Consider the following 27,533-nt stretch of genomic DNA (forward strand, 5'->3'; position numbering starts at 1 on the left):
CAAGCTTTTTAAATTTTAAATAAGATTTTTCAAAATAGTCTAACACTTTAGAGACAAGAGTTCTAAAAATAAAGTTATAAAACTTAGAAATTGTATTTCATTTTTGATGACAGCAAGAGCTAAGAGAATGCTCTAAGACTATTGTTTATAATAAATTCAGTATAACTGTAATATGAAAAATCTGCATGCCTATATATTTGCTATACACACATTATATTTTTTACATATTCATCTTGAGAGTTATATATGTAGTGAAAAACCAATTCAGCAAAAATGTGAGATGGGTCTATGTCGCCAGTAACTGGAAGTATCTCATGATAATTTTGGATAAAATTTGTTTTTATCATAAAAAGAACCTTTCTGTTACTCAATATTAGTACGTTCATTTACTGTTCTATTTTTGGCTAAATTAAATTTAACTAAGGGAAAAAGAAGATGTTGTAGAATACCCAAAATGCTCAAAGTTTTGTGGGTAAGCTCACTGAAATGGTTTACTCTTTGTATTAATTCCTTGGAAGATGTCATTCTTGTTATCCAAGCTTGTGCCCAATTAATAAGAAACTAATAGAAATTTAAATTCTTTAATTGGGCTGCCTGGTTTTTTTTTTTCAGAGTTTCCAAGGAAATAACTGAAAATTTAGCATGTAGCCTGCTGAAGAGCCAGCAGCATCCCATTAGAGACTCAAGTCATCTCAGGATGCGTAGGATGGTGTCGTTGTTAGTAGGTGAGGTGGTTTATTTCTGAGACGACCCATGTTTGCTCTCATTAAATTGACTGACGTAACTGTAAGGACTGAAGAGCCAGAATTCAGCATTTAGCCACTTGCTGTCAACTCCACTCTTCTTGTGCTTTCTCAGAACCACCTGAACGGAAAAGAACAACATATGATGAACAAGCGTAGAGGCTCAGGCTCATGGCGCCCAGACTGGCACTGTGGGAATTCCACGTGCCCGCAAAGGTCCCAGGGATCCATTCTTTGGCTTATTTCATCTATGTGCTGTGTGGCCTCGTGTGCTTCGTCGTGGTATCAAACTGGAGACAACACTTTCATTGGTTCCTCCAGTTTTCTTTTTTCCCCTAAAGACTATAATGGTTATACATTTTCAAATATTCACAGGCAAGATATTCTGGATAAATAATCTAAGTTAACAAAATTAGGTCAACGTTCGTACAGGGCTAGTGCGATACGTCCCTCGTGTTGAAATGATCTGGTGTCAGCGACAGTGATTGAAAAAGCACCACAGACCAAAAAAAAAAAAAAAAAAAAAATACAAGACTTATTACAACATGTCTCAAAAGCAGATAAGAAAGCGATGGGGCGCCTGCTCGTAAATGAGGGGTCTTATCTAGATTTTAATATGGCCGTAAGCAAATTGTGAAGGTTTTTGCAAGTTAGGCAACTTGTATGGGAAAGCAGGCATTTCTAAAGTTTCTAGAATTCTAAGCCAGGCACGATGGTTTGCACACCCATCCGTTGCTGGTGGGGTCATTGTTCTTTTCCTCAAGATAGAAAGCCCGAAGTTTATCAAATTCAGGGGCACATCGTCTGGACAGTCTACTGCGTTCTGGGATGGAGAGGGTCCCGGAGAGTGACACCCAAGAATCATTGCGAGAGGGCCCCTTCCTGCCTCTTCACTGTTTAACTTCACACATTCTTTCTTTCTGATAACTGCTGTTGATACTGATGAAATTCCTTAGGACGAGACCAAAACACCAAGGGCTGGAAAAGAAGGTTCTTGAGACCGTCACACAGAAACCACACGTGCTAAAGTCAGTAGCGTAACTCAGTTTATTTTCCCCAGTCAGCCTCTGCAGCCGCTTTCTGGGGGGTGGCGGTGCTACATTTATCCGATCCTTGGTCATGGTTCTTTTATCAAAGGTCACTGACTTGTCCTTTCTGTTACCATTACAACCTATTTATTAACACAAAAGATACTTAATACGTTGATAATTTGGTATGATTAACAGAATGGCTGTTAGAAAATATATTTCAAAAATAGACACGGACTAGTCTAACACCTAGACGATGCCACCCTTTTCAAATTGACTGTATTTAGAACGTATTTCTGGGTGGCGATATCTGTGGTAGCCTTTATCTTCGGGTTTAACTTTCATTTCTAATGCAAACGCACTGGCTCAGGCGTGCAATAAACTGTAATGAGATAAAACCAAGGAGAAAATCCAGCGGCCTAAACCCGAAAATTCCTGATTGCGTCCTAATAGGAAAGTGAGTGCTTTGCCGAAGAACATCGTGGTCGTTCAAATACCGCAGCAAAGCAGCAGCTGCGGGCAGAGAGGAACTCTGGAGAAGCAGCTGCCGGAACAGAAATAGAAAAAAGCAAAACAAGTCGGAGTCTGAGGTCCGGAATAAAGGATTCTTCACAATTTAAGATAGTAAATTTCACAGGAAAATGAGAGCTGAAGACCACCCCGGTCTGCTCGCGGGTCTGGGGTGAATGTCGGGGTGAACTGACAGGACCCCCATCCCAACAGTGTTCTTGGTGCGGGGTCTGTTTAGAAAGCCCAGCATCTGTGCTTTGGCCACCAGAGCGCTCCAGATGCCAGGGCCACTCGTGTCCATGGGAAGATGGGGTCGCAGGGACAGATGTGGCCCTTAGTATTTCACCCTCCTTACCTGAGTCTCAGAAGCTCCCGCTGGGATTCTCTGACCTTAGCGTTTGGGGGATTGGTTCACCTAACAGGCTCACACTGCCTTGGCATTGTGTCTGGATGGCCTTTCACACACTTGCTGGCTGTCATCCAGCCAGACCCCCGCGTGCCCAGCGCCAGGGTCATGTCTGGGGAGTAGGAACAGCCCTTCCAGTGGCGCCCTGTCCCCTCTGAAGAATAGTACGTCTGTGGCCCCTTTGGAACTGCTCCAGAAGCCACATTTTGTGACACCGGACGATGGGGGAGCATCCTTCCCGATCACGACCCAGACCCCCCCCATACCTCTTTCCTTCTGGATCTGAGCATGCCCCGGGTTTGTGGCTTTTGGAAGCTTCTGTTTCATGTCCTTCTCTCTTGAGGAGAAGAGATGGAACAAAGGGAGGGAAGGACTCTCCAAGCTCAGCCCATGAGCGCATCTTTCTGAAGATCTGATGCGTTTCTAGTCTCTGCAAAAACTAACCAACCCTCACAAGCAGCAACAGTAACAGAGTCCTGCTCAGAAGAAAGGTGACAGCAGTGGGGTAGGAGTTCACCTCAATAGGTATTTGTTAGGTATCTATTATCTGTCTGGTACTTGACAAAGTGCAGGAGACAAAACTACAAGAGATAACGGTTATGATTTACGCGCTTAAGAAATTCTCAACCTTGCGGGAAGAGCACGTGAACGCTTGAGTAGCGCACAGTGTGGCCGTTCCGTGGGCATCTGTGCCTGCTGCGATCACGGTGTCCAGGGACCTCAGTCCTGGAGAAAGACGAGGGGAGGGGAAAGGCATTCTAGGCGGGGAAGAGCATTGACAAAGAGGAAGTGGTGTCAGGAGGTGCCAGCGCCTGTGCCCAGGAGCATCAGGGAGGAGCAGCTGGGGTGGTAGTCAGGAGAGCTCCCAGAGGGAGGCGGGAGCTGCTCAGGATCTTGGAACAAGACGACGCCTGGGGGGCCGAGGGGAAGGTAGCATCCCGGGGCAGAAGCTGCTGGATGAGGCGGGTGTTCAAGCGTCCTGGGGCGGGGCATCCCTGGCTTGGGTCGGAGCAGAACAGCACCTGAAGAGGAGGTGACGATGCTGGGCAGGGGTCCGGGTGATCACGGCGGCCTGGACAGCCGGTAGCGAACGGAGACCTGATTCTCTGCGTGAGGAGGACCCAGCGAATGTTTTGAGCTGGAGGAGACATGAGGGGTTTGTGGTGAGGTCTGGGTTTGTGGCTGTGGACAGTTAGGGTTCTAAAGGGCTTTGCTTCATTGCTCCTGGGTCCATGAGAATCCAACTGTCCTTGACAAGAATCTGAGACACAGACAGAAAGAGACAGAGAAAGAGAGCCGGAGAGCCACACACGGAGAGACAGAGAGGCAATCGGAGACAGAGACAGAGGGACCAGAGCGGGTGGTGAGCAGGTGGGCTGCCCCTTTCTGGCTGTGCGTGGACCACCATCTGGCCCCTTGCTACCCCTCTGGTCGCATCTTGGATTCACACTCCGCTCTGGTTAGTCCCTTTTGGCCAGAGTGACCTCCACACTGGTCCCCCTCAGGGCCCTGGTTTAGCCGCTTCCTCTCCCTTAGGCAGCCTCACTTCCTCTCTCAGGCAGCTCTTTGCTCCAAGGCCATCTTGTCAGGGCTGCCTTCTCTGGATCCGCCACCCCCCGCCATCCTTCCTTCTTCTTTGTTGGTCTCCAGGGCGCTTCCATCAGGGGACACCCCAAAATACGCCCGGTTCATTTTGATGACTGTCTCCCCACCCAGAATGTCAGCCTCTGGGACGTGGGTCTCGCCGTGTGGTTTGTTGCAATATCCTCAGTGCCTAGAACAAGGCCAGGTACGTAGTAGGTGCTCACGGGTATCTGCTGAAGGAAGGGGGGAAGAGTAGGTGCCCGAGGGCAGGATGGAGACAAAGGCCACAGAGAATCAGGAGCTGCTGGGGGGTGAGCAGACCAGGCCAACGCGAGTCCAGGCAGCGCTGGAAGCGGGTGGGCAGCACTTAAACGCCACACGAGGAGGCCAGCTCACGTGTGTTCCGCGCAGAGGAAGGCGGGACGGAGGCCGGGCCTTGGGATGCCAGGGTCCAGGGCATCTTAGGGGAGTCGGCGTGATGACCAGGATCCACAGAAGATGCCCGTGGAGGACGGGGCAGCGAAGAGGTAGCTGAGCAAAGGCAAGGGACAGCCTGTGCGCTAAAGGCAAGCAGGCTACACGCACAAGACTTGTTGGGTGAAGATAGTTTCCCAGGCACTTTTTCTTAAAAACAAAAATTGGTTTGCCAACATTGATAAAACATAAAGTGCTTCTCCCGCTATAATGAGCCTTTAGTTAAAAGTTGATAATAAAGATACAAACACATAACTGATGCTTAAATGTATAGATGTCGTTTCCTGTCAATTTTTCAAAGAATTAAAGAAACGAAAATGAAACTATAGAGAATCTCTCTGTATGTTCCTTATTCTGGGCTGATTATTTCCACTTTAAATCTTGTTAAAGTGGCCCTTGAAATGTCCAAGACTTAAAGGTCAACACACACTTTGAGAAAATTATGTCACATCCTTAATTTGTACAGAGGTCGTGTGTCCATACAGGATATTTTCTTCCCTTCAGATTGAGCTGGTGGGAGGACAGAACACAAAAAGGGCTAACGGGTCACACACACAGCCCGCCAGGGCCCCGGGGGGCGCCGGCACACCCCGCCTCCACCGGGATCACCTCGCACAATCTCCAAAGCAGCCCCAGGAGGCTGTTCGGGTCCCGGGTGTGACCTGATGCACCATCTGTGTGAGTGGCGGGTGCGGCGGCGCGGCCCCAGTCCCGCTCTCAACCGCCCTGCCCTGCCCCACTGGGCCTTTGCGGAAAAACATGAAGAAGAGAAAGAGATGTTGTCATCCCTCAACTCTGATTAGTGAGAAAAAACGGTGACGACCTTCACATTTTGGGGGTTGAGAAATCATGTGACCTTTTCCCCAAATTAGTACAGATGCTCTGAAAAAAATATGCAGCCAGCTGTCCATGCCTATGAATTAAAAAACCAGTAAATGCTACAGTCCTGATAAGGTGGGTCCCTGAGAGAAAGGGCCCGGGCGGGCGAGTCTGCCAGCGTCCAGCCTGCTGCCCGGCCCCTCCTGCTTCCAGCGCCAAGAGGCCCCTGGTTTGGATGATTGATTACAGAGGTGACCTAGTAGAAGGGAAAGAAAATGAAGGGTGATGGGATAGGGGGTCAGGAACACCCCTGAAACAGGGAGGACACCGCACTCTGGCCACACCGCATTGGGCATTGGGTGACCGAGGCCTGATGTGTGCAGAGAGCAGAAGAATGGGAGACCGGGCTTTGGGAAGGGCCGACTGGCCGGACAGCCCCACCAGGGGTTGCATTGTGTCCCTAAAAGACATGCTGCAGCCCTCACCCCCAGAACCTCTAACGCGACCTCATTTGGACATGGGGTCGTAGCAGAGGCACTTAGCTGAGATGAGGTCACACCGGAGTAGGACGTCCTTATAAGAAGGGCAGAGAGGGAGGAGGCCTCGGGAAGTTGAGGCAGGGATGGGAGGGACAGGCCTAGGAGCTAAGGGAGGCCGAAAACGGACAGCAGGAGCCAGAGGCTAGGAGGAGGCAGAAGGACCCCCCACGGGGACCTCAGGGCGGCCTGGCCCTGCCGACCTTTGATTTCCGGCTTCTGGGTCCAGAGCTCCCAGGGAGCCGTCTGCTGTGCAGGCCCCGTGTGCGCTCCTTTGGTGCGGAGTCTCCCCCGTGAACAAGCCCTGCAGGGGAACCCACCCTCCACCCTCCCCACACGCGCCTGGGGGGTAGGCACGTCCTCAACCAGAGAACAGCCCGTGGGCTGGGGGCACTGGGGGCCAGCACGGCCTGGGGCTTGTGGCGTGGGTCTCGGGGATCATGACCCCGGAGCCCTTCTCACCCCTAGGCCCAAAGGCACAAAGGAGGCCGTGTCATCAAACGAACCCGGGGCAGGCTGTGGTATAAAGAGGCGCGAGCCGGGGCCACAGCCAGGGGAGTGGACACCCCTCCACCCCTCCAGCCCCCAGTCATGCCCGTGACTGGGCCCGTGAGCCATGGCCGCTGCGCCTGCGCGTCCGGAGCCTGTGCTCCGCAACGGGAGAGACCATAACAGTGGGAGGACCGGGGAAAAAAAAAAAAAAGCAACACCCAGTGGGCCCAGCTCCCCACTTGGTTTGAATTTTCAAGTTTCCTTCTCGGTTTTGTTTTGTTTTTTTCATTTTCCCATGGACCCAGCCAGTTACAGCTGGGGTCCCGACCCTCCCACGTTGTCATCTCTCAGCTGCACTCGGTCCAGGGCCTGAGTTTGCAGCCTGCCTCCCCGTCCCCGCTTCTCGGGCTGGCAGGCCGCTGCATTGGCCGCAGGAAGAGAGGCCTCGGCGCCGGCAGCGTTCGGGATGGAGATGATTTCAGATCTGATTGCACCGACCAACGCACGGCAGCGTGATTGCCAATCAGTCCGGGAGGAGATTAGATTCAAAGCCGCATCGGCGTAGCTGGATCCCACCTTGCAATTATTCTAAACTAAGGCAGCACTGGCGCTGCCACTCAGGTCCAGGACCCTGCGATGCCCCTGGGGTGACACAGAGGCTCAGGCGTGTTTTACTCTCAGCTCCTGGAGCCCTGCTGGGCTGACGAGCCCCAATCAGGGGGCTGTCAGGGGGCTGTCAGGGGGCAATCCGACGCTGCCCGGTGCCCAGATTGCTCTCGAGGCTGGGACGACCTCAGGGGCCTTAATGGGCTCGGCAGCTGGGGGCGTCCCCCGCAGACCCCCGGAGCTCTCTGGCTCACAGCTGCGAGACCAGCGGCCGCCGGCCACGTGGCCCGGCCCCAGAGGGGTTGGGAAGTGAGGCCGCTGGGCTGGTTCGGATAACGGCACCCGCTGGGGATGACAGACTGTCCCCCTTTCACTCCTGCCCCCCTCAGCACTCTCAGGGTGAAATCATATGCTTGGAACTTGAATATGAACAATAATAAACGAGGAGCCAAATAAACACTCCTCACGTAGCGAACGCACCACCGGGCAGGAGACAGGGTGCTACGCAGATTCACGCACACGTTTCAAAACGAGCGAATTGGATGCGAAGACTCAGCGCCATTGGGGCCTTTGGGGAGCAGCGCCAGCCCGCACAGCCACCGGGAGTGGGCTCCGCACCCCTGCCTGATCTCCCCACCACGGCGCTCGGGGCCCAGAGCCCGTGTCCTTCTGCAGGACCGTTCGGTCCCCTCCAGCCCCAGGGCCCGAGAGGCTCCTCCAAGCTCCCTGAGGGTATTTCCCAGCTCGAGTTTGTAACGGAACACTGCAATCATGGGTCCATTTCTCTGTCCCTCTCACCCCTTTGGGACAGGAGCCCTGCCTCTGACTTGTGTCTTCAGCACTGAGGACGGTGCCGGCCTGAGCTGGACTTGGCTGTGGGAGTGGGGAGGGAAGAGCTGGGGGGCAGGCGAGGAGGAAGCCAATAGCTGCAGGAATGGGGTTCGCTCCCCTCGGTGTCCACAGAGCACTGCTGGGAACGAGCAGAGGCGGTCAGGGGCTGAGCTCAGGGCAGGGGTGCCGAGGGCTGCCCCCTTCCTCACCGCGGTCCCAGTGTCCCTGCCTCCAACTGGACACGGCGAAGACCAGCTTCTCCCTTTCAAAGTCAGGGACTGGGACTTCCCTGGTGGTGCAGTTGTTGAGAGTCCACCTGCTCGTGCAGGGGACACGGGTTCGTGCCCCGGTCCGGGAAGATCCCACGTGCCGCGGAGCAGCTGGGTCCGTGAGCCATGGCCGCTGAGCCTGTGCATCCGGAGCCTGTGCTCCGCAACGGGAGAGGCCACAGCAGTGAGAGGTCCGCGTACTGCAAAAAAAAAAAAAAAAAAGTCAGGGGCTGATCCAGGGATTGGCTGGCACGACTTGTGAACATTTTTATTTTTACCACCCCTGAATTTCATTCTTTAGAAAAAAGACCATCTTTCAGGACTGGTTGAATAAATAAATGACCGTGAACAGTGTATAAATGGTTCTCCCCACCCCATGGGATGGCAGGATCCTCTGGGAGCCCCGGTCGTGCTTTAAGCACAGTTGCTCTAGACCCAGACGGACACGGGCTGCACGACGCCAGCATAAGGAGCCCTCCTGGGAGGTGCAGGGCAGAGGCAGGTGTCTGTGCTGTAGACAGTATGGCTGGTTCACACTCCTAGAAAGGTGAGGCCTTCCTGTGACCTTCATACAAGGCCCAAGGCCCTTGGCCTTGCCATGCGTATGGACTGGTCAGCACCCGGTCTGTAGCTGGACGATCTGGTGACAAGAGCTGTAACATCCCCTATTTAAAGTCTTGAACCAAAAAGCTCCGAGTCTGGGTGCAAAGAGTTTTCCTGACCAAGGGAGACGTGATATTTTGTGTTCAGCGGAAGCTCACCGAGGCAGCTCTGGACGGTTCCAACGTCGCCGTCTTTGCGCGGTAGGTGGGCGAGCGGGGTGTTCACGGGATCAGCGTGTGTGACGTGAACGGAGCCCGTGACGCGGAGACGGTCGCCGGCTTGTTGCTCTTCTGGGGCATCAGCAGCATTTGCTTCTTCTCCAGCTCGGCTCGCGTTAACAAACTGAGCCATCATTGTGTTCTCGGAGAAATGGTGTTGGAGATAATTACTCAGGGATGTTCCAGAAATTCCCAAATAGAAAGATTAATTATAGTCATTTTCAGATTTCATGAAAACAGTTGTTTAAGGGAAAACGGCCATAAAACTGCTTTGTGATCACGCTCAATTTATCAAGGTACGTGGAAATACAGTATAATTACTGCTGGGTTCGGTTATTTGAATTAAGAAGTACCATCGTGAGCCGTGGCCGCTGAGCCTGCGCGCCCGGAGCCTGTGCTGCGCAGCGGGAGAGGCCACAGCAGCGAGAGGCCCGCGGACGCAGAAAGGAAGTACCAGGCTCGTTCTGCAGGTATTTGGGGAATATCTGGAAGAAATGACTAACATAACGAACGACGGCTTTCTTGGTACAGATTTCAAACCGCAAGCTCCGTTCTACGGGGCACGAGTGTGCGTGCAGTGAAATCAGGAGTCTTTTTCTCCTTAAACACTTTTTTTTTTTTTAAAGATAATTTTTATTTTATGAGATCAGTCAGGAATAGTTTTTTTTTCTTTTTTTTTTTGTGGTACGCGGGCCTCTCCCTGTTGTGGCCTCTCCCGTTGTGGAGCACAGGCTCCGGACGCGCAGGCTCAGCGGCCATGGCTCACGGGCCCAGCCGCTCCGCGGCATGTGGGATCCTCCCGGACCGGGGCACGAACCCGCGTCCCCTGCATCGGCAGGCGGACTCTCAGCCACTGTGCCACCAGGGAAGCCCCTCTCCTTAAACACTTTTGATCACAGAAGAGAGCATCACATGGGAGAAGGAGGGAGACAGGTAATCCTGTTTGGAGACTGTATGTCCCATGAGTGACACGGAGCCAGGTCTTCAGAATCCTGTCGTTTCTGGGAACAGGGGCACAGCTTGGGCCACTGGAGACCCCAGGGGACCGAGACAGGTCCTGCCCTGACGCACAAAACGGAGTGTGCACTGTGCTGAAACCTGGGACACAAAGACAGAATTTTAAGAGCGTGCAGAGGACGGAGCTCTTCCCTTCTGGAATCACCTTTTCCATCCCAGCCACAGCCCATCCTTCTCTCCTCTCCACAGGGTTCTGTGTGCCCACAGGACAGCTGCCAAGGAAGTATCTCTAGTTAATCTGCAACACCATTATTTGAGAACTTCACATCAAGGTTCATAATGTATGGAATAATTTCTTTCTTTCAATCCAGTCAGAGACTTCAAAAAAAAAGTCATCTTTTTCAACCCTTAGGTTATTATTCACTGTTTATATACATATCAGTGAACATGACGATTAAAACCAAAATGGAGTGTTCACAATAATCCTTAGCTACTCCTTAGAATAAAGGCTTTTCTGTAAACCCAAGAGCGTACTTTGGTACTGAACACTTTCATCCGTTTCCTAGGAGTTAGCAGGTGTTGAAATGGAGGGCTTCCGTTCTCCTGGAGATGACGTGAGTCACCTGATTAGTTACCACGTCACATTTTCTTCATTGTCTTAGTTTCCCATGTATTTCAGTACTGGACATAGCAGAAGGGTCTTTTTCTCCCAAGCTTGCGTTTCATATCTCACATTGTCCAAAGTGAGAGTATCTCGCTCGCAGGAGATCAGCCGATGGCCGGCTGCCCTGCTTTGCTGAGCGCTTCACTAGCTGTCGATCGCTGTGTAACAAGCCACCCCACACTGAGCAGCAAACACCCGTCCCCTCGGGCTCTGTGAATCAACCACTGGGGAAGCCCTCCACGCCGTGGCTCCGGGCAGGGTCTCTCCCGAGTCATCGTCAAGACGACAGTGGGGCTGCTGCCATCTGAAGACTTGGCTGGGAGGTTCCTCGTGGGAAAAATGGCCAGTGATGCTTGAGGAGGTGACACTCAATGTTCAGTTTCAAATCCTTCCCTACGCTGTGCACAGTCTACTCTAAAGGGAGACTTTTAGATACCGATTCAGAGCCACAGGTATTTATAGAGGTGTTATTATAAACCAGAAAACGTTGGAAATACCCAAAAAAGACGGCTCTGGGACTCCAAACCTTCAGAAGGTCATGCGCACAGCGCCCGTTTGCCTGGCTTCAGGGAGGAAGAGGGAAAAAGGGAACGTCACTGTGGGAAACGCAGTTCAAGTTGAGGCTGGCCCTTGACATCAAGCTGCTGAGAGAGGATGAAGAGTTATTGTCAAGAAAGACCCTGGGGCAAATGTGACCGGGAGAAACACCCGCTGTGTAAAGAAGCCCGGAAAGTGAAGGAAGGGTGTGATGGGCCAAGGTGGATGGGGACATGAGACACCTCAATCTTATCCTAGAAAGAGAGAGAACTTCGAGCCTCCAGGAGGCTGACTCTGGATGACATCCATGACAACCTAAAGACAAAAATCGAAAACTAAGACTACGCAGCCATAGAAAAATACGAAGAAATCCACCAAAAAGTCCATTGTAGTTATCTCTGGATAAGGTGTGGGGCATTTTCCCTTCTTCTAAGTTTTAGTTCTGTTTTGTTTTTTAAATCATGTTTAGATTTTTTATGGGAAGAACAAATCAATTTTTAATATACACTCTTTTTATTAAAACATTTAAAAACTTCATCCACACTAAAATTCACTGGTTTTAATGCACGCCCTGTAAGTTTTGACAAATGCAAAGTACTGTGTAACCACGACCACAATTAAAAGACTAAACAGTCCCATCATTACCACTCCGCCCCCCGTCAAATTCTCTGACTCCCTTTGCTGTCACCCCCGATCCTGCATTCAGCACAGGCAAGCACTGCTCTGTCCTCTGACCCCATAGTTCTGCCTTCTCCAGAACTGATGTCACACAAATGGAATCACACCGAATGGAGGCTTTGGCCTGGCTTCCTTCACTTTGGCACGCACAGCTGAGGTCACCCGTGTAGCTGCGAGCCCAGGGAGCTTGTCCCGTTGGTTTGCTGACTAGGTTTCCGTTGTCTGGAGGAAGCAGTTGGAGCCTCCATTCCCACTCTAGGGTCACGTGGGTTCTTTGCAGTGTGGGGCCATTACCAAAACAGCTACTAAAAGCATTTGCAAAAGTGTTTTCGTTTTTTGTTTGTTTGTTTTTGTGAACACTGGTTTTCATTTCACTTGGGCAAATACAAATACAAGGGAGTAGTTGCCAGTTCTTATGATAAGACTCTTTATAAGAAATTTCTAAACTGTCTTTCAGAATGCCTGAACCAGTTTACACGAGAATTCCACAGGTTCCGTATCCTCATGGACACTTGGTAACTGAATTTTCTAATCTGTTTACTATGAATACTAAGTCTGTTAAAGAGAATGGAATCTCGCTGTGGCTTTAATTTGCGTTTCCCTAATGACGAATGCTGTGGAACACTTATTTCCTGTGCTTATTTGCCATCCACATATTTTCTTTGGTAAAAATGTGTTCAAATGTTTTGGCAGCTTTATTATCGGGCTGCTTGATTTCTTATTGTTGAGTTTTGAGAGTACTTTACATATTCTGTATATAAGTCCTTTGCCAGACATGCGATTTACAACAATGTTTCCTAATCTGTACCTTGTACTTTGATTCTCTCAAGCATGACCTGGGCAGAACAACATTTTTAATTTTGATAAAGACCAATTTATTAATTTTCCTTTGTGGATTATACTTTTGATGTCGTATCTAATAACTCTTTGCTAAACCCAGTTTAGTTTGTTCTTATTTTTCTAGCTAGAGTCTTCTTGATTTGAGACATGATTTATTTTCAAATGTAAACATTTAAATCTACTTTTTCCTAAGCACTGCTCTAGCTACATCCCTCTAATTCTGATATTTTGTGTTTTCATTTTTATGAGGCAAATAAATATTTTCTAAGTTTCCTTGATACTTTCTCATTGACCTATGGGTTATTTAGAAATGTGTTGTTTAATATCCAAAACATTGGGGATTTTCCAGGCATCTTTTTGTTATTGACTTCCTTCTTCATTCCGTTATTTCAAACAATATAATATCTATGACTTCAATTCTTTAAAATGGTTAAGGTTTGTTTAACAACATGCAGTGTGGTCTATCTTGGTGAACGTCCTGTGTGGAACGCTCTACGAATGTCAAGGTCAAGTTGGCTCGTAGTGTTGGTCAGATTCCCCTCTCCCCTTGGTAATCAATCCCTTGGGTGTGTTAGCTGCTGATTGGCATCTAAGGGATCATCAAAGGGCTCTGACCCTTTGACCACAGGGCTCCCTTGGTCTCCATGCCCCAAATGGGGTCCTGATGAAGAGACCTCTTGGGCTCCAGCTGGCCAGGTGACAGGACAGAGCTCCGAGCTCTTCAAGCAGCTGGGGCCTTCCCATCCGTTTCACTCTCCCTTCTTTCCAGCTGCCTGAAGAGTCAATGCCATGACTGCTTCTGGGGCAGCGGCTTTCATAGTTGTTTCCCTGAGCCGGACCTCAGGTTCTTCCTGAAGTTGGATGGAGAGGCTCTTCCCTGCGGCACTCGGCTGCCCCAGCCCTGGAGGGCCCCTTCTCAGCCCCTCCACGCCCCGCTGCTCCGCTGTGCTCCCTTCCTTCCTTCCTTCCTCTTTTCCTTGTCTCCAGATAGATTCCTTTTCCCCATTTCTCGACAGCAAACCTGCCTGAAACATGTGCTTTTATTCTCTGACGTTTTCTTTTAAATAGAAGAACATGCTATACAAAAACACACTTGACAAATAGAAGTAAATAAGGCCCTGAATAGATATAAAGGTTGCAATGCCCTCTTTTATCTGGGGAGGGAAAGGGGTGTGAAGCCATAGGTGTGAGATTGGGGAGGAATATTGTGTTCGTGGCAGCCACTAGTTAACAGCAGACAACCTGCAAGGAAGTGGGTGAGGCGTCTGCAGGGGGCATAGCACAAAATAAGAGACTGAGAAAAGGTGAGTAATGGTTAAAACCAAACAGAAAGTACCAGCGTGATCCCGATGACACACAGGCGATGCAGAAAGACTCACCAGAAACTCCTGCCTCCTTCAGTCAAATTGTTCAATTAATTAAGAAGCTCACCTACAACCTGGGCTGAGAGAAAAGCTCCTCTAAAGGCGCCCCTTTTACTTGCTCCGCTCTTGGTTAGAGGGAACAAAGTTCATTAAGTTCTTGGAAACTGGGCCACGGAAATTTACCAGGACACCTTTGCAGGAGGGCTGGTAAGTGGACGGCAGGGCTCTTATCTGCAGACAACCCCCCAGAGCAGAAAGGAGGTGGGGCCCTGCATGTGATTCTTTTCGGTCAAGCGAGAGCGACCCACATCTAATCATTATTTCCTCCACATGCATTTTCAAAGTATATCATGGCAGTTAGGGGAATATTGGGGTAAAAGCTAGTGCATGAGTCACTCTAGAACTGCAAGTAACTGCCCCCTCTGTTGTCTGTAGGAGAGTGGTAGCTGCTGTTCAAAACACTGCAAGGTCACCAGGGGTCTTTTTACCATCAGATTAAATCACGTTCAGTGCTCCGCTATTGGTGAGCACAGTGCAGCTGCTCCTTCCAGGGCTGGTGATCCCCACAGGCCCAGATACTCAGCATGGTGCCCAGCCAGCATGAGTCCAGTCAGTGCTTCTCCACCCGCCCCACTCAGGGCTCCCAACTTACCTCCATCCCTCCATCCCCCATCCCCCATCCTACCCCCATCCCCCTCCATCCCCCTCCATCCCCCACCCCCTCCATCCTCCATCCCCCTCCATCCCTCCATCCCGCCATCCCACCATCCCGCCATCCCGCCATCCCCCCTCCCACTTGCCCACACCACCATCTCCCCAATCACCTCCCCACTCGTCTCCCCTCCCTCCTTGCCTGCGTCCCCTCTGGTCCCCATAGAGCATCAGAGAACCTTTAGAATGACCGGTGACATCAAGACACTTCCCTTGTGAGACCCTCCCCTGACTGCGGTCTCCAGTGTCCTGCCCACACCACCCCTAACCCTGGTCAGTCCAGGCTCACTCTCGCTTAGCCTCTGGGCCTCTGCATTTGCTGGTCCCTCAGCCCAGGGTGCTCTGTCCACGACTGGGACTTGCCTTCAGTGTCACCTCTGCAGAGGCCACCTAGCAGGGGACACGGCCTTGGTGTCACTTGCCGTGGACGCCCCTGGAGTCTGACTGCCGTGTGCAGGGGACAACACAGGCTCACACCCCGGGACCAGGCGCGGCATGTGGCAGGTGCCTGACAATGCTCGTGGGTCAAAGAAGCAAAACCCTGCTTCCTACGTGGCAGAGGGACCCGTTCTCCGGCCAAGAGCACATGAGGGTGGTTCGAGCTGCTTCTAGAGTACAGCGCTTGAGGGTGTCATGTGTGTAGAGAGCTGGGAGGACAGACATCCGAGCAGCTGCGGCCCGGCAGTGACTGCGGCTCCTCACTGCAGGGTGGGGACAGAAGACACAAAGTGACTGACCTGAAGGGCAAGCTGAGGGCGGGACCGACGGCTGGGCCGGCGAGGCAGCCGGATGCTGGGCAGCTGCACAGGGAGTGGGCGCCCGGCGTCAGTGAATCGAAGACCCTTCCTTTCCCATTGTGGCTTTCTGAGCCATGAGCCTTGGTGAATGGTGAAGGGAAGGGGCAAAGCCATCAGCATGCAGTACAGCAAGTCCAGCTGAGACAGGTGGACCCGGGCCTTCCCGTCCCGTCAGCCACACGGCCACACAGAGGTCATGGCTGAGTCACGCCCCACCTTCCAGCATGAGGGCATCAGACACACTGCCGGCCAGCTGGCCACACGTGCTGGACACAGACAGCGACCACTTGTACGATTGCCGTTTGAAGACCTTACACATGGCGCACGACACACACTGAAGGAGTTAAAAGTAAAAGCGGCAGATGTAATCACTCGCACGTCACTCTGTTGGGATCTCAGGACTGTTACAACCGAAGAGAGGGCTTTACTGAGTAAATTAAAAACCCCTGAGCACCCACTACAGCAGGAGCGTGTTATCCAACATCCTCCGGTACTAAGCGATGGCGACACGAACCCAAACCGGGTTCACCAGACATGTCCAGACCCGGGGCCTGGGTCAGCAGGGGCCCTCACATCTCCAAGTCACAGCAGATGTCCTTTTGGGGTTACAAATTTCTCCCCCTCCACAAACCACCAGCTACAGCAAAGCCTGTGCTCACACACAGCAGAGAATTTTGTGCTTCCTACCTCTGTTCAGCGTCCTTGATCTCTGTATCAAGTGCTGCCTGTTTAAACACCGTGAAGTTTGCCCTGAGCGCAGGCAAATGCCTCCTCATTTCGATGTTTAAGGAGCACCTGTGCAGTCAGACATTCAGTACACGGTGCTGTCCTCTGCTGCCCGTGCCGTGGTTGCAGATGACAAAGGTGCTAGCATATCTAGATGCCCTCAAGGTGCCTCACCGATGCCTCATTAGAGTGCTTCGTGGCATGAGTTCCCGTCTACACCTGTCTCTTTCAACGGACTATATAAGCACATCCTGTGCGCAGCCCAAAGTGAAGAAGTCGGTACATAGCAAAGGCGTGATGCATTTCCAATTAAGGACAAAAAGGAACTCTGTAATCGCGCATCACCTAGCGCACATGTCCCGGCTGGTGATGGATAAATGTTTCTTGTGTTATAAATAAAGTTTAAGCCCCTGCATGGACAGTGAGTGAGCGGAGGGAGGTATTGCTGTTTTCATTTGTAAAACACAGAGAACTGTACTCAGTGATGGAGCCTGAGTGCCGTGGCATTAAACAGAACGGGTCCTAAAAGCACATACCCGTTGTGCCACCCACATCCTTACACATGGCTCCTCAAACGCCCAAATCCATCTGCATAAACACACACAGGATGAGAGTGAAACAGAGCCTCTACCCAACCAGCCTGGGGCCACACAGCAAGAGATGCTGGTCCATTTGCCTTTGTTTTAAAACCAAGCCTGGGATGGCCTCCGTGACCCATGCGGAGGACATCTTCTTGCAGTTAGCAAGTGACCAGAGGAGTTCAAAACCCGGAAGGGAAATCAAAGCCCCTTAAGGAAAAAAGTAGATGCAAACGGCCAGGTGCTCATTAATCCCCGGAGTTGTCCAGCCTAGGGGTGGGGGCAGCGTTACTGCGATTATAAACTATATAAATGTGAAGAAGAAAGTAATTACCTCCTTCAGACACTGAAAACTTAAACGTTGACTGCTTGTTGCCATGGAGACACTGGGCTTTTCCTGGCCCTGAGGGCCGGCTCGGTGGCCACAGAGAGCACAGCACTTCTGCCTTAATGACACTCATTAGGGTCACTTTTGTCAGTAGGTCCTTCCTTTGAAAAGAAAATCCAATTGATTCCGCACATCCCGTCACAAGTAACCACATAGGAAGGAGCAGGTGAGGCTGCCAGGCTGGAGCCAGGGTCACCCCAGGACACGGGCTCAGCCCCAGTGGAGGAAGCCTCTGCCCACTGCCCGCGAAATGCTGCAAGAATTCCAGATCTCTGCTTGGTTCTAGAAACCCGGTCAGTGTTCATGATGTTGCCAGGGAGCCTGTTCTCGGGGTTCTGTTGAGATGCAGGAGCTGCATGGTAGGTGTTTGGACAAACAGAAAAACAAACGGAGCCCCACTGAAGAGGGAAAACAGAGCCTCCCTAGGCCTGTTTCAACCGCACTGGTGGACGTGAGGCCGACTAAGACATCTCGGTGGCTGATGAAATCGTGACCTCATCCCCAGGGGTTCACGCCCACCGGCGGGGATGGGGAGATCTGCACTGTCACCGGTACTGTGTGTACCTCCTGATTCATCCCTCAGAAGACCACTCTGTGACTTAAGAAACAACTGTTTTCTCCCTTTTCCCTGAATGTCCCAGGAACCGCTTGTTTTCAGGAATAACAATGTTACCCCCAAAGAAGAAGGACACTGAAGCCTTGGTTTTTGGATCTAAAATGACCACAACTTCACGTCCATTTCTGGGAAACACAGCAAAAGGAAAACAAACCAACTACTACTGCGCCACACCGCGTCCAGTGCGCGTCAGGCTGTTGGACCAGTTTTACAGGCAGGTTGGAATCCACACTGTCTCCAACCCCAGTGTGGTCGAGCAGCCGACCCACAGATGTGTGACCGTGTGTGGGAGGAGAGGGCTGCATTGCAGAGTGAGAAGTTAGGAACTTCTGTAGCAATTTCACAAGTAACGCTATGTCTGTTGAGTCTCATAATTTAAAAAAATCAGAGCGTATCTTGATGGTTATTTTTATTTCACTTTTGTAGTAACGTTATCACACCAAACTTGGGTCCGCAGCAAAGCCAATCTACTGACACCGGGTTGTGGTGAAGGGAAGTGCAGTGTTTGCCGCAGGCTCCCCACATGGGACCAAGCAAGGAGAACGGGCAGCTCATGCTCAAAAGATGCGAGCTCCCAACGGCTTTCAGGGAAGGGATTTTAAAGGCAAATGAAGGGAGAGGGTCACGTGGTGCTTGCTCAGCTCCTGCAGTTCTCTGACTGATGGTGAGGTAGTGGGGAAGTTTCGGGCATCTCAGTCATCAACCTCTGGTTCTAACCGGTCTGGGGTCTATGTGCTGGTGGTCAGCATGCAGTTAACGTCTTCCCCTTGCGGGGGGCAGGGGAGTTAGTATCTGCAAAACGGCTCAAGGCTATGGCTCAGGATACTATCTACAGCCCTTGAGGAGGAACGACAGGTCCTTGACTTTGTATGATTATTTTGTTTTGCTTGACTGTTTTCCTTTGGTTCTGAGTTTTCTCACTTCTCTAGTTGAATTTGCTCTTTGGAACCTGGAAAAGGCCTAGGAGGCTAAAGCTTTCCTACAAACAAGAGGCAGGTGATGGCGGAGAGAGGTGTCTCCTGGGAAAGCCCCACAGCGTCCTGCTCAGTTACAGTAATTCGTTTTTATTATGTTTTACAAAAGTGTCATTCCATGGCAGATTGGAAATTAAAAATAAAATCCTGGTCCCTCACTGCAGGCTACGTGATCTCAGTCACACAGGCTGGACCCTTGAGTTCTTCCTTAAGACTGGATGACATCCATGATGAGACAAGACCTACCTTCCTAGTTGGACTAACATCAGGGCTTTTAAAAAAATTTGGAGGGGAGACCATCTCCAGGCATTAGCTTTTCTGTCCCTTTTTCTTGGTTAACTTTGAGAGTCATGGGAACCAGCTCAGGTCTTACCACGACTGGCCCCCGTGCAGCGTTCACAGACTCTGTCCCGAAGCTCCAGGCTGGGAAACTGTCTTAGAGGTTTTCAGTCAGCTGAGGAAAGGATCCGCCCTTGACCCGGGCCCAAGAGAGAGCTGGCTTGTACCAAGGAGAAGAGCCCTCCCGCTCTGAGCACTCCCAGCGTGGGCGTATACGCAGTGCTCAGCTTCCAAACGGGTTGGACCCCACGTGCGAGTCTACATTAGCTGTCAGCACCTTAGAATACTTTTCATGGAAATAACGTTAAACGGTGAAACTAGGGTCCCAGGTAAGCCTATCAAAGCCCATTTAACCCATAACGTGGCTAAAGTTTTACAGAAATATTTTAGGAAAACGATTTCAAATACCTCTTAAGTTTGACGGTACCTCTCCATCACTGCCTCAGCCTGATTTGTTCACTCGGATTATCCCTCATACTGCAGCCGGAGATGCTGCTTCTTTTTTTATTCAGGGTTGGGAACCATAATTTTCACTTCTTTGAGGCTAAGCATACATTTCCCCTAAAATAAAAATTAAAAAAGAGAAAAAGAAGAAGAAGAAGAAAAAAAATTAAAAAAGAGAGGGCTGTAAAAGTATATGCACCAAGGCAATTGGGATGTGTGGGTTCTTTTTTTTTTTTTTTTGGTTATGCTCTAAATTTATTTTATTTAATTTATTTTTGTGGCTGCGTTGTGTCTTAGTTGTGGCACGTGGGGTCTTCATTGAGGCATGTGGGATCTTTCACTGTGGCTCGTGGGCTCTTCGTTGCTGCGTGCAGGCTTCTCTCCAGTTGTGGCGCTCGGGCTCCAGGGTGTGAGCTCTGTAGTTGAGCCCGGCAGCATGGGGGATCTTAGTTCCTTGACCAGGGATAGAACCTGCGTCCCCTGCTTTGGAAGGCGGATTCTTAACCACTGTGCCACCAGGGAAGTCCCTCTAAATTTAATTTAAATTTGATGTTTCTGAGCTAATTCTGCCCAGCCTGCCTGCCTTGCACCTTCCTGGGCTCCCTTGGGCCAAACATCTGCCCAGCTGCTCACCTGCCCTGCGGGTTGGCAAATTCACCAGAGCTGGAGGGAACGTCCCAGGAGGGTGGACTCTCTGCCCTCTGTCCTCCCGCTGGATTAGCAGACTCCACTTCCCTTTGTCTGATCACCAGGTCCTGGCTTAAGGGAATTTTCCTCAGATAGATTTTCTTGATGCCTGGACCCTCCTCCAGGTAAGATCCTTCTCTACCCTGAACTTCCCTTGTCCTGGAACCCATCCTGTTGCCAGGAACTCTGCTTTTCTCCTCCCTCCTTTCCTTCCTTCCCCTTCCCCTTCTTCTCCTTCCCCCCCTCCCCCATCTCAGTCAGTCCATCACTGTGCATTGTGCCTGGCACACAGCAGAGACTCAGTTGAATGGGATCAAACTGCAAGGCACTGGGACGAGTTGAATCTTTGCAGAGCAGGGCACTGAATGTGGTGAGAACATCAGACCAGATCACATCAAAGACGGGAGCGGCAACTGGGGAGTTTAGCACAAGAAACAGAAAACCTTGAGCATCATAATAACCGTCTTCAGAGGTTTTGAGTCCCTCAGGTAGGAACAAAGGTGGAATTTTTATAGCTTGGAAGGGCTGAGCTACAATCCCTAGGTAAGAGTTAAGATGCAACTTCACTTGGTTTAGGGTAGAACGTTCTACCCCAACTGTCAGCAGGTCTGTTCTTGGAGGTGCACAGGCAGTGGCCAGAGGCGTCCTTTGGGGATGCCGGAGGGGGGCTGTCTGGGTGGCAGGTTGCCCTCCACGGTGTGGAATTACACCTGAAACCTCCTGTCCCACTGAAATGAGGGAAGCCCCTGGCCCACCTCCTGGGGCAGCTTGTGCCCCGAGGATGGCCCTGGCATCCATCTGGCAGCAGAGCTGGGGCTTCTTCCTTGGAGAGGGGAGTGGAGGTGTCACAGCCATTGGCCAAGGGGGCCTTCTGCTTAAGGATGGAGATAATCCCCGGACGATCACGAGAGGCAGGCCAGGGCCCGGATTGGCCTCGTGCTTTCGTTTTCCAAAATTTCTTTAGGTTTTCAATTTTGAGCTAAAGGTAAAAGCAAGCTTTTTATTTTATTGTGGCTTCTTCCACTCATTTACATTTTCAAAAAAGCATTACTTCTTCCAGGTCAAAGAGCTATGTTATCATTAATTTGCTAAGTAGGGCTTACCATTTAAATGCTGTAAGTAGTCACAACCTTTAGTCGCAGCAGCACAAAGATATTCAGATATGCTCGCAAACAGGTATTAAAATAAGAGGGTTTACCACAGACATGGAAAACAAACTTATGTTTACCAAAGGGGAAAGGCGGGGAGGGATAAATTAGGAATTTGGGATTAGCAGATACACATCACTATGTATAAAATAGATAAACCACAAGGTTCTACTGTACAGCACAGGGAACTCTGTTCAACATTTTATAATAACCTATAAGGGAAGAGAATCTGAAAAAAATAAATATATATGTATATATAACTAGATCACTTTGCTGTACACCTGCAACTAACACAACATTGTAAGTCAACTATACTTCGATTTTAAAAAGAGGGTTTATTTGGTTTGTTTATTCAGTCACCTGTATCATTTTCAAAAAGGCCTTGCTCACGTCTTCGTAAGTCTAGTAAGAAGAGAAATTTAACTTCCACAATGCAGGCAGTCCTGCACATTTTCGGGGCTATCTATCGCCTGTGTATGAGATTATTGGGTTGAATAGGTTAGGTTAGGAGGAAAACACGCTGCTTAAACAAAGACACTTGAGTTTGCTGAATCTTTTTTTTTTTTTTTTTTTTTGGAACTAGGAACAAAGTCCCAACAATAACTGCAGAGTTAATTTTGCTTCAAATCCTTTTTTTCTTAATAGAGCTCATTACACAAAGAGAAGTCTCGAGATGCTTTTTGTTTTGTTTTGTCTTTTTTGTTGCAGTAATATTTGCCAAAGATTCAGGCAACCATTGTTTGACGTTGAGCTAAACAGTCAGGAATCGAAGCGTCGTGGAGGTCCTGCTTCTAGGGTACCGCTTCCCTGAGATGGAAACGGAGGCCCAGAGGAGTGGAGTCGTTTCCCCGACATCCAGGCCAAAGTCGCGATGGATTCTCCAACTAGGAAAAGCAAGAGCTGCTTCTAAAGGTGGCTGTTCAGGAAGCACAGGTGGATTATCGTTAAGGAACGAAAGTAGAAATAATACGTGAACTCTCCAGAATAATATTCGATCTTGGTTAATAAGCAAGACTGTTTCACGGAAAGATGCTCAATGTCATGACTTCCAAGAACAGCCCCATCTTCTCTCCAAGTCGGAGGCATCTGGGAGGCCTGCGTGTGGGATCCGTGGGCTCAGGGACCACGCGCCCTACACAGACATAAGTGAACATACAGTCCTGTTTGCCAAACTCGTGGTAATTTCTGTAATTATACACAATGTATTTTAACCAAATACACAAAGAAGATTTTCATAATGCCACTTAGGGTCTAGATTTAACTTAAACCACTACTTAGACTATCTCTCTTAATAGGATACTAAAAGGGAATTTTATGACAACATTATCAGTAGCATTTTGCTGATAATTAGAATAACAATAATAATACCGAGATATTTTTTCAGTAATAATGGTGTTATTAATGAGATTTTTATGAAAGACAGACTTCTTTGGTATAATTATGAAAATTGATCTTTTGCATTTTACTTATTCACTGAAATCAGATAAGTGGCTTAACTACATGTATTATTTCTAATAAATATTCAAAAGAATGCATTTAAACAAGGCTGCTCATTCTCTTCCTGCTCATATTCCTTGCATTTAAATAAAAGTGTAATTGCTCTGCTTTTTAAACTGCTAGTTTAGATTAGCTGTCTAACCTGTACAGTGTCGCTGTTTTCTGTTTGCATTTTTAATAGCTTTATTACCATTTGGTGAAGCCTTAATTTCTGACTCCCTTGAAGAGTCCTGCCTTTAAGTCAGCACTACAATTTAACCAGCAATAATCTGTCAAGATAAGATAAAGACCCACACCAGCTGAAACGTGGTATTTCTGTGCGGCTTCCTGTCATTGTTAAAGGCAAGATCCCAGTTTGTCAAATGTAACCTCTGAAAGTTTCCTAAACTTTACAGCATAATTTTCAGTTCACTGCATGTTTTTAATCAGTGGCTGCAGAATGCATTATCTTGTTCAGCAGGGAAAGCAATTAGAATAGCTATCCTCGAGTACACATCCGCACGGACGTTGGCAGGGACATACATTTACGCGTGTGTGTGTGGTGTGTGTACACGTGGAAACGCTGCAAGTAGAAAATCTTTAGTTTTTCAGCAATAGTAGTGATTTCATTTTCTAAGAATCTGAGATTGTACACATATGCGTACATGTTTTATTTTTAAAATTACGTCAACATGTAAATGTGGACAGAATAGTATAATGAACCCTGATATACCCACAACCCAACTTCAACAATTGGCAGTTCATAAGGGTCTTGCCTATCCCTCCCGTCCTCCCACCTCCTGTCCGCAAGCAAACCTCAAATGTCACATATTTTCATGTGTAAAGATTCCAGGTGTGGGTCTCTAACATTTAAGGAATCATTTTCCTTAAAATGACGATTCCATACCGTCACACCTAAAAATGTAACAATAATTCCTTAATATCATAAAATACCTAGCCATGGTTGACAATTTCTAATTGTCTCATTTAACGTCATATATCTGACTTATGGAGGTCATAAATAAATATATTTTTTCAGTTTAAAAAATAAAATTTGCTCGAGCCAGGATCAGAATAAGGCTCCCCATGTTGTGATTGGTTGAGATGTGTCTTCAGTCTATTTCAATCAGTTTGTCTCACTGCATTTCTTCTTTCTTTTTTTCTTATTATTTGTTTAGGAAACAGTCATTGACCTGCAGGGTTTCCCACTTCGGAGGTTTTCCCAGTTGCATTCCAGTGGTTTAGTCCAACCACTCTGTATTTCCTATAAATTGTAACCAGATCTGGGGCTGCGATCAGATTCCGGTCTACTGGGTGAAGGCGAGACCACTCACTTCCTAGGTGCCTCTTCTACCTGTCAGGTCAGAAGACAGGGAATGTCTGACTGTCCATCTTTGTAATGGTAGCGGCTGCCACTGCTCCGTGTCAAGATACACTAACACATTTAGGGTTGGAACGTGGTCCTATTCTAATTCTATAAAGAGGGAATTTCCTCATATCGTATCTGGCTGCCCAGGGTATACTTTATATTGAAAAGGTGGGATAAATATTTGATATCCTCCCTTTGTTTACGAATTTTCAAAATAATGAATTATTCATTAGCATCCTCCAGTGGTACCATTTAATTCTTTTTAGTTTCTTTGAAAGCTCATGGATTTAAACATATGTGTTGTGTTTCGATCCATTGCAGTTATGATATTTGGAGGATCAAATTGTCCCTTCTTTGGTCAGTGGACGCCTCCTTAACTTGGCTCCATCATTAGTGGTGTGATGAACTGTCCTCGGGTCATCTGGTAAACGTCCAGGTCCAGATCAGCTGTTTCTCTACGGAGCTCCGGTTCTTTTTAGTGAGAAGTAGTATTTCAGGACTACGGTGTTGGCCCTTGGATATATACATAGATACATGTGAGTGTATCCAGTCACCCTGCTATGTCTGGACTTCCTTCAATACGTATCATGTCAATCTTTAATGAAAGAAAGTCATAAAGAAGTATCCAAAAATCATCACTAAATCTATCACATTAAGGTTTATCTCAGCTTTGGAATAGTTAATTTCTTCACAATCCATGAAAAACATGGTATGATCAATGGCATTAGATTAGTAAGCCATGAAAGTACTCGAATCTGGTGTCTCACAGGCACGTCTGTTCTCAAGATATGGTCACAGGGACAAAATAATCAAAGTGCCAAGTACAAGAACTGAGTCGGCGTTTCCAGTCTCCCAAAGCCCTTTCAAAGGTTAATTTCACAGGACCACAGGAAGCCCGCTTTCCCTTCTTTGCTAAGTGCCTGGGATCCTGTCGCACCTCAACCCCATTTGATCAGGGGAGTGGAGGTTTTCCTCCGAGGTGAAGTACGCACAGCAGGTGAGCGAGGGCCCTGCAGGAAGGGCGGCCCTTGTGACTCCTGAGCGGGGGGCAGATGCTGCGTCCCCCACGGACAGCAGCCAACGTGAGTCCAGGTGGATGGAGAGGCAGGAGAGTGAGTAGCAGAGGTGGGGGCTCTGGTCCTTCCTCCTGAGGCTGCTCGGGTCCTGTGACCACAGCAGGATGCCCTACTCCACCCCCATGCTGCCTGCAGCCCCTCTTCGCCCTCCCAGCAACCTAACCAGCGCCTTCCATCTGCTCCCTCTTGGTCTGCTTGGGGCTCTTGGTCTGCTCTGCCCTCCATGCAGCAGGGCCACCTGCCACCTTGGGCTCTGCCCACACTGCCCCCTCCACCCAGAATGCTCTTTCCACGTCTTCACCTGCCCGGCCGTCTCTCACGGTCTTTCTCAAACGATGCCATCTCCAGGAACCCAGAAGTTGTCGCTCCCCTCCCAGTCCCCATGGCCCACTTCTTGTACCACGTTCTGCTTTTAGAATGGTCACACCTTGTTTTGTGTTTTTTTCTTTTTTTAAGAAATTTTTACTGAAATATAGTTGATTTACAATTTTTTAAACATCTTTATTGGAGTATAATTGCTTTACAATGGTGAGTTAGTTCCTGCTGTATAACAAAGTGAATCAGCTATACGTATACATTTTTCCCCATATCCCCTCCCTCTTGCATCTCCCTCCCACCCTCCCTATCCCACCCCTCTAGGCGGTCACAAAGCACTGAGCTGATCTCCCTGTGCTATGCGGCTGCTTCCCACTAGCTATCTATTTCACATTTCGTAGTGTATATATGTCCATACCACTCTCTTACTTTGTCTCAGTTTACCCTTCCCCCACTCCGTGTCCTCAAGTCCATTCTCTACGTCTGCGTCTTTATTCCCGTCCTGTCCCTAGGTTCTTCAGAACCTTCTTTTTTTTTAAGATTCCATATATATGTGTTAGCATATAGTATTTGTTTTTCTCTTTCTGACTTACTTCACTCTGTATGACAGACTCTAGGTCCATCCACCTCACTGCAAATAACTCAATTTCATTTCTTTTCATGGCTGAGTAATATATATTCCATTGTATATATGTGCCACATCTTCTTTATCCATTCTTATGTTGATGGACACTTAGGTTGCTTCCATATCCTGGCTATTGTAAATAGTGCTGCAGTGAACATTGTGGTACATGATTCTTTTTGAATTATGGTTTTCTCAGGCTATATGCCCAGTAGTGGGATTTCTGGGTCATATGGTAGTTCCATTTTTAGTTTTTTAAGGAACCTCCGTACTGTTCTCCATAGTGGCTGTGTCAATTTACATTCCCATCAACGGTGCAAAAGTGTTCCCTTGTCTCCACACCCTCTTCAGCATTTATTGTTTGTAGAATTTTTGATGATGACCATGCTGACCGGTGATGTGAGGTGATACCTCATTGTAGTTTTGTATTTGCATTTCTCTAATGATTAGTGATGTTGAGCATCCTTTCATGTGTTTGTTGGCAATCTGTATATCTTCTTTGGAGAAATGTCTGTTTAGATCTTCTGCTCATTTTTGGATTGGGTTTTTGGTTTTTTATTATTGAGCTGCATGAGCTGCTCGTATATTTTGGAGATTAATCCTTTGTCAGTTGCTTCATTGGCAAATATTTTCTCCCATTCTGAGGGTTGTCTTTTCATCTTGTTTATGGTTTCCTTTGCTATGCAAAAGCTTTGAAGTTTCATTAGGTCCCATTTGTTTATTTTTGTTTTTATTTCCATTACTCTAGGAGGTGGGTCAAAAAGGATCTTGCTGTGATTTACGTCAAAGAGTGTTCTTCCTATGTTTTCCTCTAAGAGTTTGATAAGGTCTGGCCTTACATTTAGGTCTTTAATCCATTTTGAGTTTATTTTTGTGTATGGTGTTAGGAAGTGTTCTAATTTAATTCTTTTACATGTAGCTGTCCAGTTTTCCCAGCACCACTTATTGAAGAGGCTGTCTTTTCTCCATTTCTTGCCTCCTTTATCAAAGATAAGGTGACCATATGTGCGTGGGTTTATCTCTGGGCTTTCTATCCTGTTCCATTGATCTATATTTCTGGTTTTGTGCCAGTACCATACTGTCTTGATTACTGTAGCTTTGTAGTATA

General features: G+C 48.6%; 1 long non-coding RNA gene across 1 annotated transcript in view; it reads left to right on the forward strand.

Annotated features, from left to right (window-relative positions):
* The window catches only part of LOC115853348 (uncharacterized), a 55,086-nt gene extending 32,257 nt beyond the window's left edge, over positions 1–22,829 (forward strand). The window contains exon 6 of the long non-coding RNA XR_009559775.1: positions 22,276–22,829. This is a non-coding gene — a long non-coding RNA (uncharacterized lncRNA). The remainder of the gene's footprint in view (positions 1–22,275) is intronic.
* Positions 22,830–27,533: the final 4,704 nt, after the last annotated feature.

Source organism: Globicephala melas, chromosome 18 (genome assembly GCF_963455315.2).
Source record: "Globicephala melas chromosome 18, mGloMel1.2, whole genome shotgun sequence".
Taxonomy (NCBI): domain Eukaryota; kingdom Metazoa; phylum Chordata; class Mammalia; order Artiodactyla; family Delphinidae; genus Globicephala; species Globicephala melas.